The 16054-nt window shown below is 37.5% G+C and overlaps 1 long non-coding RNA gene across 1 annotated transcript; it reads left to right on the forward strand.

Moving 5' to 3' along the window:
* The first annotated feature begins 7797 nt into the window (after positions 1-7797).
* LOC108669889 lies at positions 7798-11550 on the forward strand. The gene is made up of 4 exons (XR_001930690.2): positions 7798-8027; positions 9103-9224; positions 9613-9723; positions 10523-11550. It is a non-coding gene; the product is annotated as an uncharacterized LOC108669889 (long non-coding RNA).
* The last annotated feature ends 4504 nt before the right edge of the window (positions 11551-16054 follow it).

Consider the following 16054-nt stretch of genomic DNA (forward strand, 5'->3'; position numbering starts at 1 on the left):
TTATTCTGTCAATTGATTCATGCATTGTCTCCAACTTTATGCAAGTGTGCAAAGTTTACGATTGATTGGACCTGTAGAAGTGTGCCAAATATGGATTATAAGATTTGTAGTAGACAAACAAACAACAAAAAGTAAAGTTAAGGATAAGTGTTGTAAATAATATGTGCTTTTTTGCTTTAATGTTCCTCAAGATCTGAGCTGGTTCATGTCATCTCCACGGACAACAGATATTGCGTCAGCCACAGTCTTGTGTTCCAAGACGAACCCAATTACCTTATCCTAGCAAACATTTGTGAGATGTTTAGGCACTTTATTTATTAATATCATTTACTTTAAAGGAGTAGTTCATCCATTGTTTTTAACCTTTCTACATTAAAAACAAGTGCTTGAAGGCAGTGCTTATTTTATTAAATGATATCCATGTTGTGGATTAGTGAACCAGAATGCCTATGAGCAGGAAGTGATTAATGCAATTGTGACAATTGTAATAATAATTAATCAGTAAATTAATCAATAATGAAATTTTTGACTGCTCACTAGTTCTATGACGTACTTCATTTAGTTATACTCTCTGTATCTGGGATTTTTATTACTAGTACAACAATGATGCAACTGAAATGCTTGCTTCCACCAGATTGTATTCGTAGACATCTGTAAAGTTGCCCTGGAGAGAATGAGCTAAACTTTCACAGGGTGAATGTGGGGGAATTCTAACTTGACTGCCATGGGTGACTTGGACCATTTTCAGCGCTTACCTTTTTGTGATGCAAATAATCATATAGTAAACATATAAAATAAATCTCTATGTTACCATTGTAGGTGATCTCGTGGTATTTTATGAGCCATCAACACAATTTCTCTAAAGCAAGAAGTTCTTGAGTTACAGGTTCATTTCTTATTGTCAAAAAGGTCCAAGTCATCTTGTTTAATCATAGATTCTACTTCTTCGTGTAGGTGGTATGTTTATTGCAAATGTTAACTTTTTCAGTTTCTTTTACACTGCCAACTTCTTTAATTTTATGATTTTTGTATGCGCTTGTAAAATTTACAGCATGTGTAGCAGCCTCCTGCAAAAATATGAAATTATGTTCAGTATGCAAGTATATTGACGTAAATAAATTTATTTTTAGGTATTCAAATTGCTTCGTAGTAATTTTTTATATTCTCAAGCAGATAATAATGCAATTATTGTGGGGGGTGGTTATTTACATACTCAAAATATATTTGGTTAAGAAGAGAATAAAGAATGTAATATTACCTATCATTATTGCGCCGTGGTTTATTATTTAAAGCCATGAATTTTTTCAACTGTGTTTCAAGATCTAAAACTAACATCTATATTAAGCCATGTTTTTTACTGGAAGCTGCAGTTCCATGTCTCTGACTAACCTGCTTATTATTAGGCCTTGTATTTCATTTGAAGCTCTGTGTATCTTTAACTTAATTTCTGTGTCTAGAACTAATATGCCTATTATTTGGCCTTGCTTTTATTTAAGGTTGTATGTTTTTTATTAAAAGCATCTCTGTGTAAGCACTAATATTTTTAAAATATAATATTTTTGTAAGTAATTTTTTATATAACCGCTGCATGTGTATGTCCAGGACTAATAAGTTTATTATTAGGTCATATTTTTTATTTGCAGCTGCATCTCTGTGTCACGTTGCTTGGTTAATATTCAATATTCTAAACCATACTTACTTAATAGACAAGGAGAATCTAATGTGGAATTGTTCAAGTTTTGTCCGTCATAAATTTGACTACAAATGCTCCAGTTGAGTTCAGTATTGTGCTGGAATTTGCAAGAAACTTCTGGGTAAATACAGTGCAGTGTTTACCTAGTACAGTACAACAGATGCTGTAGTATAATGCAGTGTTTACCTAGTACAGTACAACAGATGCTGTAGTATAATGCAGTGTTTACCTAGTACAGTATATACAGCAGATGCTGTAGTATAATGCAGTATTTACCTAGTACAGTACAACAGATGCTGTAGAGATTCTTCATAACATTCTCAATTTACTGAGTATATATTCCAGCTATAACTATTCTAGGTAATTTAAAATAAAATTTAAAAATTTTTCCAGCTCCTCTAAATCCCACTTAATGTTCAATGCCTTCCTCCATTTCTTTTCAATCCAACTTGTGTCCAAAATGCCAACTGTCATTTAGTTTCTTTCAAGCCCTGATTGTATTCATAATGTAAACTGTTATTCTCCATTTCGTCTAGATCCTAATTGTGTCATAAATTTAAATTGGTGAATCCTTATTGTATCAATAACCTTGTAAGCAATTTTCCTACCACAAAATAGCGTTTTTATTTGTTTGTGAAAAGGCATTGTTCTAATTAACTTTATATATTGTAACTAATACTATTGTAGCAGTGAGTTGTGGGTTTGATTCTAGCTTCCTGTAACAGTTCTGGTCAAGATCGGTGAGGTGGCCGGGTGGTTTAACACCGGATACTGGAGCAGTGAGTTGCTGGTTTGAGACCCGTAGCAAGCTGTGAAATTTTGTGATGTTCAGAATAGGCGAAAGAGGTAATGGCCAAATAATACACGCTGATACCACTCAGAAAATACAAAATCTTCGCGGTATTCAATGCATCTCATGTTCACCGCGTGCTGGGCTTCTCAGTGTCACCAGCACTCGTGCATCACTTCTCAAGAGATTCAAATTCAATATTCCAACCTTTGACAACTCTTCCAGACTTGAAGGAAGAGTTGGCAAGGAAGAATCCTTTACTGGAAATATACCATATGCATCTCAGACCAGACGCCGTTCATCTTGATCTTTTAGCTATTGGTCAGACCGCTGTTGCCGCCACATACAATATTGTTTGGGAGCAATGTTGTTTACTTTAATATAATAAGCGTCAGCATCTCGGATTTGGTCATGTTTTGCCTGTTGCAAATTCTTGATATTGCAGAATTTTCACAGCTAATGGCGATGTCACCACAGCAGATATGTTGCCAGTCATCAATAGAAACGATCTATTTTATAATTCAGTTGAACTATCAANGTGTGCATCTCATAATATTGATGATGCTGGCAGGTATGTGTGCATCTCATAATATTGATGATGCTGGCAGGTATGTGTGCATCACAGCATCAGACCAGCCTACCTTCATCTACACAATCCTCCATGATGGTGGTGTTGAGCCAGGCTATGTTGGCTTAAATGCCATCCAGCGCAAGCAGATCCTTGTTGCGCTTGATGAGGAGGTGTGTTGGCTGCTTTTGTTTGCATCCTTTTTCTAGCTTGTCCCAGTGGTGTGTCATTTGTACCTGTAAGCTAGATTATAAGTAAGTATTGCACTTCTTTGTTTCAACTGGCAGTGCTTGGAACATCCATAGATTCTCAAGAAATATATTATTGTTATTTCTCGAGGCCTGAATGGTGATGCGTGAAGTACTTCAAAAATAATCCGTCATAAGTGGCATCCAATTTCTAAGCATCATTTCAACTCAGCCATCTCAACTCTTGCCATTAATTCTGAAAACCTTTCCTCAGCTGGCCAATAGCAGCTGGTCAGTAATGACCAACTCATCCAGCCACCCACCAACTTTATCAAGTGCTCATTTTTGCTGCCTGTACACGGATGTAAGGTAACCATGGCTATGCCCGTGTACTGGCTATGCTGGTATAATGTAGCTATGGCTATGCCCGTGTACTGGCTATGCGGGTATAATGTAGCTATGGCTATGCCCGTGTACTGGCTATGCGGGTATAATGTAACCCCACGTGCACGGTGCCTGGGACCCCCACGTGCGCGGTGCCTGGGACCCCCACGTTCGCGGTGTCTGGTTTTGTTTGTGTTTTTAGACCTGAAGCACGTGACGAGGATATGGAAATGAAGTTGTAGTCATTGTAAGCGAGTGTGAAGCGTCCTTGTAATGTGGGACGTCGCTCTAGGGTGTTCGTCAGATCGGCTTACACCTAGCAGTCTTGAAATGCTAAGCCCCTTACGGACCTGATAAAAGTACAGCAGGTATGTCCATAGACCTATTTATTCAGCGCCGTAACGACAATACTATACTACTCTTATCTCCACAAATACTACAACATAGTCCACCTCAAAAACGTGGTGTGTTTTTACAAGCCTCGCTCGGCGCGCTATACCCGCCCAAGCCTCAGTCTGCTCCGTGTTGACATTTTGCGAGCATCGGTGCTACTCTTCCCTTCTCCAGGGATTAATCTTTTGGTGATATATAATTTTAGTTTATAAGCGTCTTCATCTATTCGCATTATTTATGTGCCAACCCTAGACAATCAGCGTGTCCAACCATTAGTTATATAATGTAAAATCTAGAGATCCATAGCTAGAGCGACTATTTCGATGCTGATCATAAACATGCCACCACTCGGTGGTTATTATACACAATGGCTTCCTAGCCCTTACCCTTCCTTGCGAATGTCTAGCCATATTTCATGATGTCTCCCTGTTAAACGAGAATTGTGTATATTAACGATGGCTCACCCTTTGGGGTGAGATCTAAAAACACCTCATGGTTTTGATCGATGCTTATGTATGATACCAAATTATGCCCCTTGTGCAGCTTTAATATCATTTAAAACCGGGCACTTTTCGAATTGTTTCTTGATACTTTATACGTTAGAATGTGATGACGTCAACGTAGTGTTTGCAGAAATTTATTTGCAATGCAATGCTTCAAGAAAACTATCAAGATATTGCGAGCCTCCACTCGTAGACCTGGTATATATTCGCACAAACCTCAATATATATATTCGATACCCCATTGATGCTCTTACGAAATGCACGGCCATCAATATCAACTGTTTATGTTTACCAACTATTGACGCTAATTCCTACAAGTTTTGTCTCGAAGCCGATAAAATCTTATAAGTTTCCAATGCTGCCAAATCAAGACTTTTAGTTGTGTAATAATCACCTTATCGTATGGTTTAATTCCTCGTTGATGAACCGCCACATCCATGTCATAATGTGCTGTATTATCATTTGCAGTGCATTGTTGATGAATTTCACCATTTAACTTGACATTCAATGTCTTCAATAGGGTGAGGAACATATGCGTTGATTGTCTGAAATCAGACTAAATTAAGATAAAACCCAAACAATATGATGCACTTGCCCCACTTAATGGTAATTTCAAAATTGCAATCGATATGTACTGCAAAGCCAAAAATTAGTATACTCCTCATATTTCCGACATTCCGGAAACTCTAAATTCTCCGTGATATACCATGGATCATTTGTTCGCCACGGCTGCGCTCCTCTCCGCAGAATCTTCACGGGAGAAGAGAATCGGAGAGAGTCAGCTGCGTTCATTGATTGAACATCTATTGCGTTTCGTCCATGATTGTGTAAAGTTTACTTGCAAATAATCATTTAAAAATCACTTATAATTTAATAATACTTCTATGTATACCGTGTATAGTGACGTGTATACCTTTACCCTACCCTACCATGAGTAATTATCCAATATAGTAGGGTAGTGGTACCTAGTACGACTCTGTACGAGTACCTATGTAGCATAGTAATGCAAGTTAAGAAATCATACATGTAAAAATTCCTGAAAAAAGTGTGAAAAGTGAGATATTTAAAAAGTACCTCTGCTCAGGTCACTAGCAAAAAATAATTTTTGCAGTACCTACATTAAAAAATTTTCCTCCTACAAAAAAGTTGCACACAGCAACACAGGTGCTGTCTTGAAAACATTATTGATGAAATTTGCATATCTCAATCCAAAAAATGGTGGCCATTCTGCAAGATGGAGTAACAAGAGACACCACCCACAGCCTGACCCAGGGTAATGAGGAACAACCCTAAAAATGCTAAGTTAGGAAATCATATTTTCAATACCTTTATTTTAAAAAATCCCTGAAAAAAAGTGTAAAAAGTGTACTTATGGTAATGTACCTGTGCTAAGGTCTGTAGCAAAAAAATATTACCGTATTACAAAATTTTACTTATAAAAAAGTTGCACATAGGTGTAGGCTTAAAAATGTGAGATTGACAGAATTTAGGAGAAATTACCAGCCAGGCACATAAGACTAACGTCTGTGGATGCTGCAGTTCTGTCGCTGGTGCTGCCTAGTAGCTGTCTTGCGGTTGCGGGGAGCCTGGGAGGTACTCATGCTGTCATTTTCTGCATCTGTGACTGAATTCTAGCTCAAGTAAGGCCTTGCCTTGTATCCTTGCTACCATAAATGCCTATATATAGCACGCCGCAGGGGCTCGAGGCTTTGTCACGCTCTCCTAAATATTCAGACTTATTGTCACTGCAAACCTATCTCCTAGAGTTTTTGAGCTACAGCAATGAGCAATGACTGAATGAGAGATATACCATTCGATTTGCAAAGAAAAGATCTAGAGATTGGTCTAGCATTTTTCAATTTTGTTGTACTTCTGAAAATATTTTGAAAAAGGGGAAATGGGAGTGGGAAAAAGAGGGAAATAAAAAATGTATTGAACAATTTAAGAAAAATGCCCTCACCACCTGCAAAAATTCAAATTAAAAAAAAGCTACCTACAACCAATCGATAGATATGGTTTTTAGGCATTGAATGATATGCGTCTCAATGATGTAGCTTGTAAATCCTAGGAGGAGATAAGATTTCTACAGTACCACCAATTTTGGCCATTTTCTAAGAATTTTACATCTACATCATACAATTCTACATCTACATTATCTACAAAGGTAGAGGAGGACTTCAGAGTACTGTTAGTAATGGATGAGTACACTCACCATGCTTCAAAGATTTTAAAATTAGGTTATATTTTTAGTGTCCCACAGTCCCAGATTACCCCATTCCAGGGGGTAATTCGGGACACTTTTATTTTACATCTGGCACCTTAGGAATAGCATACAAAATTTTCTTTGAAATCCCTTATAATAGCTCTCACAAAGAGATTTAAAATGAGCTCAAACTTGTTTATGAAATGTTTCATGGTAAGAAGTTGTTAACAAAAAACGCCCAAAACCGTTCTATATTACCCGTTTGACAGTACATTTACCTCACTCGGCAAAAAAAATCACTTAACAAAAAAGTAGTGCACATTGGTCATCACAAAATTGTGCATTGAGTGGCATCAATACGACTGTGCTCCGGGCAACATAGGATGAAAATAAATTGACCTAAACTACGATTTATTTCTCCAAAAAATATGATGGATGTCACTAAAATATTCTTTTCTGTTCCAGGTACGTTTTTTAATGATCTTACTTGACCCAATTAAAATTGTTCAAAATTACAAGCCCAGTCCTGTAAGCTTACAGATAAAGAGGAAATGTTATAGGTATGGCTGCTGTTATGAAGCTTACTGTGGACAAGGTTGTTGTCAACGCTCAATGACATGTCCATGGTTGCAGTAATATCACATCAATAATGCAGTAATGTATGGATATGGTAATATATCAATAAAGGATAATCAAGTACAAATCACAGAAAATGTCATTTATTTTTCATCTACAACATCTACAAAGGAAGAAGAGGACTTTGGAGTACTGTTAATAATGGATGAGTACACTCTGCATGCTTCAAACGTTTTTAAAATTAAGTTTTATTTCAATTGTCCCTAATTACCCCATTCCCAAGAGTAATTTGGGAGGCTTTTATTTCCTGTCTGGCAACTTACCAATAGCATATGAATTTTGCTTGGAGATGCCATACAATAGCCCTTGCAAAGATCTTTAAAATGAGCCAAACTCTTTAATGAAATGTTTCATAGTAAGAAGTTATTTACAAAAATGCTCAAAACAGTCCCTTATTACCCTGTTTGATGGTACTTATTTGATCTTGAATTGCTTACAGATACTCTTCCTGCTTGGTTCAAGTTGGTTATTGCTGGATATCTTATTGCTTCTAGTGTGTCTCAAGAAACCTCATACTTATATACCCCCACATTAATCTCATGGCATACAGTATAAAAGAGTGCAGAGTTGCTCTGCACCAGCTCTCAGATGCTGCAGTCAGGAGTGGCTGGTGCCCTGAGCAGAGCATCGTTCAAGCAGCAACTGACGTGTGCAAACTCGAGCCTGAAGGTATGCTTCACAACTGGTGCTTGCAAGTATATTTTATTTGTGAATCTGGAAGATGTTATACTTTGTTGACATTCATGATTTTATTGTTCATTTCATTGTTGAACCAAATCCCTTGGCAGTTTGGAAAGTAAGTTGGTGATGACAACTTTCAGCTATCAAATATCCAATTATAAGATATATTTACTCCTATGAATTTCCAAAAATTTTGCATATTGAAACAGAAAATTGCAGTTGAAAAATTTATTTAATAAGGTCACTATGCTAAAAAATGTTATATTTTCAATCATTCAAATGTATAGAGTAGCTATTTAGTCTTAATTTAATTCAATATGATCAATTTAATTTGATTGATTGAATAGATATTACTATTTCCATCTTTTAAAGATGTGAAAAGCCTCAATTTCAATGTCCAAGTCTAAATGTTCATTTAAATGCCATATTTAATTCTTGGACATGGTAGAGGTGATGCTATGAATGGAGTGAAATGATGGGCAGATAATAACTGGTGATTGGCAGAGGCATAACCCAGCAGGCAATGTCAGGCTGAGACAATGTTGAAACAACATACTTTAAATGTTGAAATAACATTGAATGTTTGTCCAGAATAAAGAGTGAATCAACATAATTTTTTCAACATCGCACATTTTTATATAGTTTAAATGTTGAAAATGCATTGAATTCCAATGTTAAACAAGCACTTGTAAAATGTGTGTATCAGGTTAACATGTTCCATCAAGAATGTCACAGTATTCAGGCAATTGTTGATGCAACATTGAAAAAAATGATGTTGATTCACTTTTCATTCTAAACTAATAATTGACGGGATTTTAATGTCCCAAAGTGCATTGTTTCAACATTGCTTCAGCCTGACGTTGCCTGATGGGAATACTGTAGCCTCAACCACAAACTGGAGGCTGTGGTGGGATCGTTTGGGAGGCAATTTCAAGTGATCATATAAGAGTATCTTGCTGGCTGAAGGGTTGAGGAGGCAGTTAAGATGGCTTAAGTCCAGTGTTATGTGATTTTCTTAGCTGCAAGTAGCCTCATGCTATTAATTCCTGTAAATTTCATCCAGCAATGGAGGGCAGCAGCTCATCCCTACCCTCCATCGTGACAGTTTACATCAAAGAGGAGCCTGAAGATGAGGGAGAGGACATAACTGTGAAGGATGAACCACTTTGCAGTGAAGAATATGAGGTGATATTTTTAACAAGATTTGTAAGCTTGTAATTTAATTTCACTCAATACTTGCATGAATGTGCTAAATTATTATCTCAAACAGAATTTGGATGTAACATATTTTTACAGTACCAAAGCAAAAGTTTACACAGAAATGAGCTTATGAACAACCTTATAAAGAATTTTTATTATAAGTAACTATTCATGAATTGCTAATAAATGTTATTAAATTAAGGTATTTGATTCACATTGTGTTGTTCTGTGAATCTTGTATTAAATATTTTAATTTAGTATCTATGGTATAATTCTTTTTCAGTTAGGTTATTTTCTGGAGCTTTTTATTTTATGAATTTCATCCAAATCCATGCATGGGAACTAATGTCCCTGCTCATGATGAGCTGACCAGCAAACTCCACTTCCCTCATCTTGCAAGCCATGAAAGAAAGAGGTTCAAGTTGAGGCTCACGAGGCCTGCACCAGCGCCTCACAGTACACTGCTGCAGTGCCTCATAAGCAGGTTGGTAGAGCTGGTTTCTCAGTACAAATAAATTGCTGAGGAATTGAAATGCTGATGATCTGTCTGCTTTGGCTGTAGTGTGAAATTTCATCTCTTCAGCTCTTATTTTTAATACATTTCTCATTTGTTAAACAATTTATATTCTCAATTCTTATGTTCTCCCATCCAAAGTTCTTGACTCATTTTCTGATAAAATATCTGCCTGTTTAATCTAAGCTTGTTGTTAGTATTACATTGAAGGTTTGAAATGAACAGAACTTCTGTGGCATTATATACCTTCTCTATTAATGTATGTTGCAATGGTGTTTATTTCTTGTATACCAGTATCTTGTTTTTCAGATTTTTTTTGTTCTTCTGTATAAATAAATTAGAGTTGGGTAAGTTTTTCTATGTTCGGAATGTATATGAATTCACACTTTCTTTCTGTTTATTTTACAGATGAATTCTTTCTATATAATCCTCGCATCAGGTATCCAAAAATTGTTCTGTAAAAGATGTATATACATCAGACAAGACTTGAGACATTGTTTATGGTCTTGCACTGACAGAAGTTCTGTGATATGATGATGTCATAGGTATCTATTACTATTGCCAAGATGATTTTTGCTTTTATCATAAATGTTCTAATGTACAAAATTGATATAATTCAAGCTTTTTTTGAATTCTGTCTACATGAAAAAGTGTAGAAGACAATGATAATTTTATCTAATATACGTTTGAACACCGCCCTAATTTTATGACTTGAGTTCATTGCCTGATTTGAAAGAATTGCTCACATGAACCTGCTCTCCGTCTCCAGGATGTCTTGCCTTGCAATGCCCAGAGCAACATTGGACAGGATGAGTGGACGGCAGTTTCTCCAGAAAACAAGGAAAAAAATATTTCTGTTGCTGAGAAAAATATTTCTCCAGTGCCCAATAGAGCAGCTTTAGTCCAGGAAGTTCTCTTTGATCAGCCTGTGGCTGAGTTCAAGTCTTTTGAGTCAAACTTGTCCAACAAAGACAATGGAAGATTAGCAGAGGAATTGCATAAAGTTTCCTCATCTGCTGATTCATCCCATTCTAAAGTTCCTTTTAATGCCCTCCAGTTAAACAAAAATGATTTTGGATCTAAATTTAAATGCAAGTTATGCAACTATGTAACGACTATGAAACAAAATCTCCATAGTCACTTGTTTTCAAGACATGGTCTGGGGGAAGGAGCCAAATGCAAGTTGTGTAATTATGAAACTGACAGACATGAACATCTCGAAATTCACATTTTCTCTAAACATGGTTTAGGGAAGAGAGTAAAATGTGATCTGTGTGACTATGTTACTACTCGAAAAGGCACTTTCCAACGTCATCTGTTTGCAAAACATGGTTTGGGGCAAGGATTTAAATGTGATCTGTGTGACTATGTTACTTCTCAAACACAAAGTCTCCGCAATCACTTGTTTTCTAAACATGGGGTGGGGCAAGGATTCAAATGCAAGTTGTGTGATTATGCTGCTGGTAGTAAAGTTTTTCTTAGAAGGCACCTTTCCTCAAAGCATGGTTTGGGAGGCTTAAAATGCAAGCTATGTGATTATTCTGCACGTGATAAATCTCGTTTAAATGTGCACTTATTTTCTAAGCATAGGATGGGTAAAGGATTTCAATGCAAGCTGTGTGATTATGTCAACTGCAGAAAAGATCTCCTTGATAGCCACATGTTTTATATACATGGTTTAGGGAAGGGATTCCCATGCGAGTTTTGTGATTATGTTGCTGGTAAGAAACGCTATCTAACAAAGCACCTGAAATCCAAACATGTTCTGGATTATGAAAAATCTAATAGTACAAGTAGTGCTACAATGTCTGCTGACAATCCAATCTAAACTTTGTTGAGGGGGTTTGGTTGAATTCTGTTTGTGTGTAAGGTTGCAGCTGATAAATATCAGATGAAATGTGTACTGATTTATAGCAGTTGTTTGGTTGAAGTATTCTATATTGAGTTTAGTTGCACTGCCGCAATCAAAATTTGAATGAGACTTGCAAACTATGCACCTTCCATGTCAAGAAATCAAGATCTTGATGCTCTGTAATCTGGTCGGCCTTCTCATTTTGTGACAGAATTTTTAATTTTAATAGAGTCTTATTTAGATGAGATAATGTGAGTGATGCATATCAAGTTTTGTTCCTACTCATATAATCGGTAATTCAATACATTGAAATTTACAAGATTATTTGTTCTAAGCTCTTGGTCATTTTCAGTACTCAGTTGAAGAAAGAGCATCTCCAGTAATAAACTTCTTTGTGGCAACAATAGTAGCCTTCATTTATAAGCTACTTATTTAAAGTTGCCAGATTGAAATAACATTTACTAGGTTGAATATAGTTGAGGTTTGTGATAATGATTTCTTAATGTAAATTTTAGGCTTACATATTTGACTTTGAATTTAAATTACCCAATCTTCAGCTATAAATAACATTTGAAAGATAATATCTCTTGAGATATTGTACATATGATAAAATACATGAGATTTTATCTCTATGCATTCAAAATTTACTTTTTACAGACAACTCTCCTAAAGAGGCCATTGTCTCTGATGTTACACATGTAGTATGAATTTCTTATTTTATTTTCAATATTTGAAAAAAAAATTATTTTATAAAATTTGTCTTTATTATTAGAAAAAAAAATTACATTTTAAAAATTATTTCTTCTGTCAATTGATTCATGCATTGTCTCCAACTTTATGCAAGTGTGCAAAATTTCAGATCGATTTGACCTGTAGAAGTGTGTTAAATATCGATTATAAGATTTTTAGCAGACAAACGAACAAACAATAGCTAAAGTTATGGAAAAGTGTTGTAAAAATATGTCCTTTTTTGCTTTAATGTTCCTCAAGATCTGAGTTGGTTCATGTCATCTCCACGGACATCAGATATTGCGTCAGCCACAGTCTTGTGTTGCAAGAGGAACCCAATTACCTTATCCTAGCAAACATTTGAGAGATGTTTAGGCACTTTATTTATTACAGATGCTGTAGAGATTCTTCATAACATTCTCAATTGACTGAGTACATATTCAAGCTATAACTATTCGTGGTAATTTTAAATAAAATTGGATTTTTCCAGCTCCTCTAAATGCCGCTTTATGTTCAATGCCTTCCTCCATTTCTTTTCAATCCAATGTGTAGGTATTAAATGCCAACTGTCATTTAGTTTCTTTCAAGTCCTGATTGTATTTACAATGTAAACTGTTATTCTCAATTTCTTCTAGATAAGAATTGTGTCGTAAATTTAAATTGGTGAATCCTTATTGTATCAATTACCTTGTAAACAATTTTCCTGTCACAAAATAGCATTCATTATTTGTTCATGAAAAGGCATTGTTCTAATTAACTATCTATATTGTAACTAATATTTTTGTAGTGGTGAGTGTTGGGTTTGATTCTAGCTTCACGTGACAGTTCAGGTCAAGATTATCGAGGTGGATGGGCGGTTTAACACCGGATACTGGAGCAGTGAGTTGTGGGTTCGAGACCCGTAGCTAGCTGTGAAATTTTGTGATGTTCAGAATAGGCGAAAAGGGTAATTGCCAAATCTTACTCCCGCTGATACCGCCCCAAAAATATAAAATTCTACGCGATATTCAATGCATCTTATGTTCGCTGCGTGTTAGGCTTCTTAGTGTCAGAGCTCATGTATCACTCATCATATCATCGGCAACAGGCCATGGGCCTATTTCTTCAACGCCGACACTTCTATTCTGTTCTATCACTTCTCTAGAGATCAAAATTCAATTCTCCACAGTTTGACAACTCTCTCAGACTTGATAATTGCAAGGAAGAATCCTTAACTGGAATCATACTATTCGCGCTTCAGACCAGACACCGTCCAAGTGTCATTTTGATCTCCCTAATTATGGGCCAGGCCGTAGTTGCTGCCGCAAACTACATTATTTGGGAGCAATGTTGATTACTATAATATAATCTATTTGTGTCAGAATCTGAGATTTGATCATGTTTTGCCTGTGGCCAATTCTTGATATTGCTGAATTTTTACTGCTAATGGCGATGCCTCACTCTTAAGCTGCCACAGATATGTGGCGACCATCAATAGAAACGATCTGTTTTATAAGCAAAACTGAACCAAAACTTTCTGGTGCGATCAAAACAGCTTATTGATCATCATGTGGTGATCGGCCCCTACAAATAGTAGTTTTAGTCGCCGATTTATTGCAGTTGTGAAGATTCCTCCATGTGGATTACGACAGGATGGCGATGGTTGCTGCACGACTATGGGCGGACTGACCAATGATGTAGAAGATCCTATAAGAAAGGAATTAAATAATGTTCATGAGTTTGATGAACACGTTGTGTTTATTTGCTAGAAATACACAAATACTTCCCTTACATGGAATAGTTGCATTTTATGTATGGCATCAAGGTTACCAGACGTTAGCTCGAAAAAAAAAACGACCAAATCCGACATAGGCTTAAAGGACTTGTTTAGACCGTATTTTTCAATGACACAAACTACTTAACGTTCAGTTGTCGCGGTCAAACACTTGAAAGACTCTTATTATATCAAGAACACAATTTTGTTTCTGTTTGTGAAATATAGAACGCTTCGTTTAGCCGAGAAATTTTTAGTGTTAAGATAATATGAGAACCTAAAATAATGATGATGTCTGAGCTCAGTTCTGAAGGCATTAATAAGAGGTAGAACACAACAGATTAATTAACACAACCTCGAAGACGAGGCTGCCAGAGCGGCAAGAGACAACTGCAAAAACAGCTCGGATATAAAGGCTCCGTATTAAAGATTCATCAGTTAATTCGAAATTGCGGGTGAAGTTATCAGTCATCAAAAAAAGTATTTTTTTAATTGAAAATGCTTTATTTTGATCCCTTCATGAATTTTCGCTGACCAATGCAACTTAATGAGTAAACAGAACCTCTAATTTGGCTGGAAATCAACCCATCTGGCAACCCTAGAGAGTAAATATGCTACAAAAAATAGTGCATCACACCATCTTGTACATGCAAACTATTCATGGCACCGCACAAATTTTGAAGCTACTACCCAGTCAGAAATCGCCGCAGTCTGGAAGCCAGCCGCGGGTGAACTTGCCTGCGCCAACGCTCGCCCCAGCGCAACGCCAGGGAGATCAACAGCGCAGGAATGTCCACAGCAGCGCAATATTGTGGCAGCGCTTCTCGGCCTGGAAAGGGCCTGCTGCCGCAGTCAGTCTAATGTTGAGGGAAACTCCTCGAAGCAACATTATTATCGGTAACCGTTAGCCTATACATAAACTGATGGAGATCTAGCCCTATGCCGTGATAGTATCACCGCCTGACTATACGCCAGAAAATATTATACACAACTCATTACACAGACAAACCGCCATTGCCATGAAAATGAGCGGCACATCAAACTAAAACGACAAAACCCGCGGTGAACCACCGTTCACCGCGGTGCAAGGGGATGTGGGGACCACCGCGCATGTGGGGACCACCGCGCATGTGGGGACCCCCACATGCGCGGTGCCTGGGACCCCCACATGCGCGGTGCCTGGGACCCCCCCGTGCGCGGTGCCTGGGACCCCCCCGTGCGCGGTGCCTGGGACCCCCACGTGCGCGGTGCCTGGGACCCCACGTGCGCGGTGCCTGGGACCTCCACATGCGCGGTGCCTGGGACCCCCACGAGCGCGGTGCCTGGGACCCCCACGTGCGCATGCCTGGTTTTGTTTATGTGTTGTTAGACCTCAAGCACGTGACGTGGATATGGAAGTGAAGTTGTAGTCACTGTAAGCGAGTGTGAAGCGTCCATGTAATGTGGGACGTCGCTCTAGTGTGTTCGTCAGATCAGCTTACAACTTGCAGTCACGAGCATATGTTTAGTCTTGGAGCATATGTTTAGTCTTAAAATGCCTCGTATCCTACGGAACAACTGAAATCTAGAAGCAATTTTAAATCTGCCGTCCGTTGAGAAGATTTTATAAAAATGCCAGTCTAGTCAAGAAATGTACAAGAATCAGCGACAGGCCTATTCTTCAAAGCCGAAGATACTACCTATACTATGCCAAATGCTAAGCCCCTTACGGACCTGATACAACTCCAGCAGATATTTCCACAGGCTAATTTCTTCAGCGCCGTAATCACAATACTATACTACTCTTATCTCCACAAATACTACAACATAGTCCACCTCAAAAACGTGGTGTGTTTTTACAAGCCTCGCTCGGTGCGCTATACCCGCCCAAGCCTCAGTCTGCTCCGTGTTGACATTTTGCGAGCATCGGTGCTACTCTTCCCTTCTCCAGCCTGGATTAATCTTTTGGTGATATGCAATTTCAGTTT

Source organism: Hyalella azteca, unplaced genomic scaffold (genome assembly GCF_000764305.2).
Source record: "Hyalella azteca isolate HAZT.00-mixed unplaced genomic scaffold, Hazt_2.0.2 contig16543, whole genome shotgun sequence".
In the NCBI taxonomy this organism is placed as follows: domain Eukaryota; kingdom Metazoa; phylum Arthropoda; class Malacostraca; order Amphipoda; family Hyalellidae; genus Hyalella; species Hyalella azteca.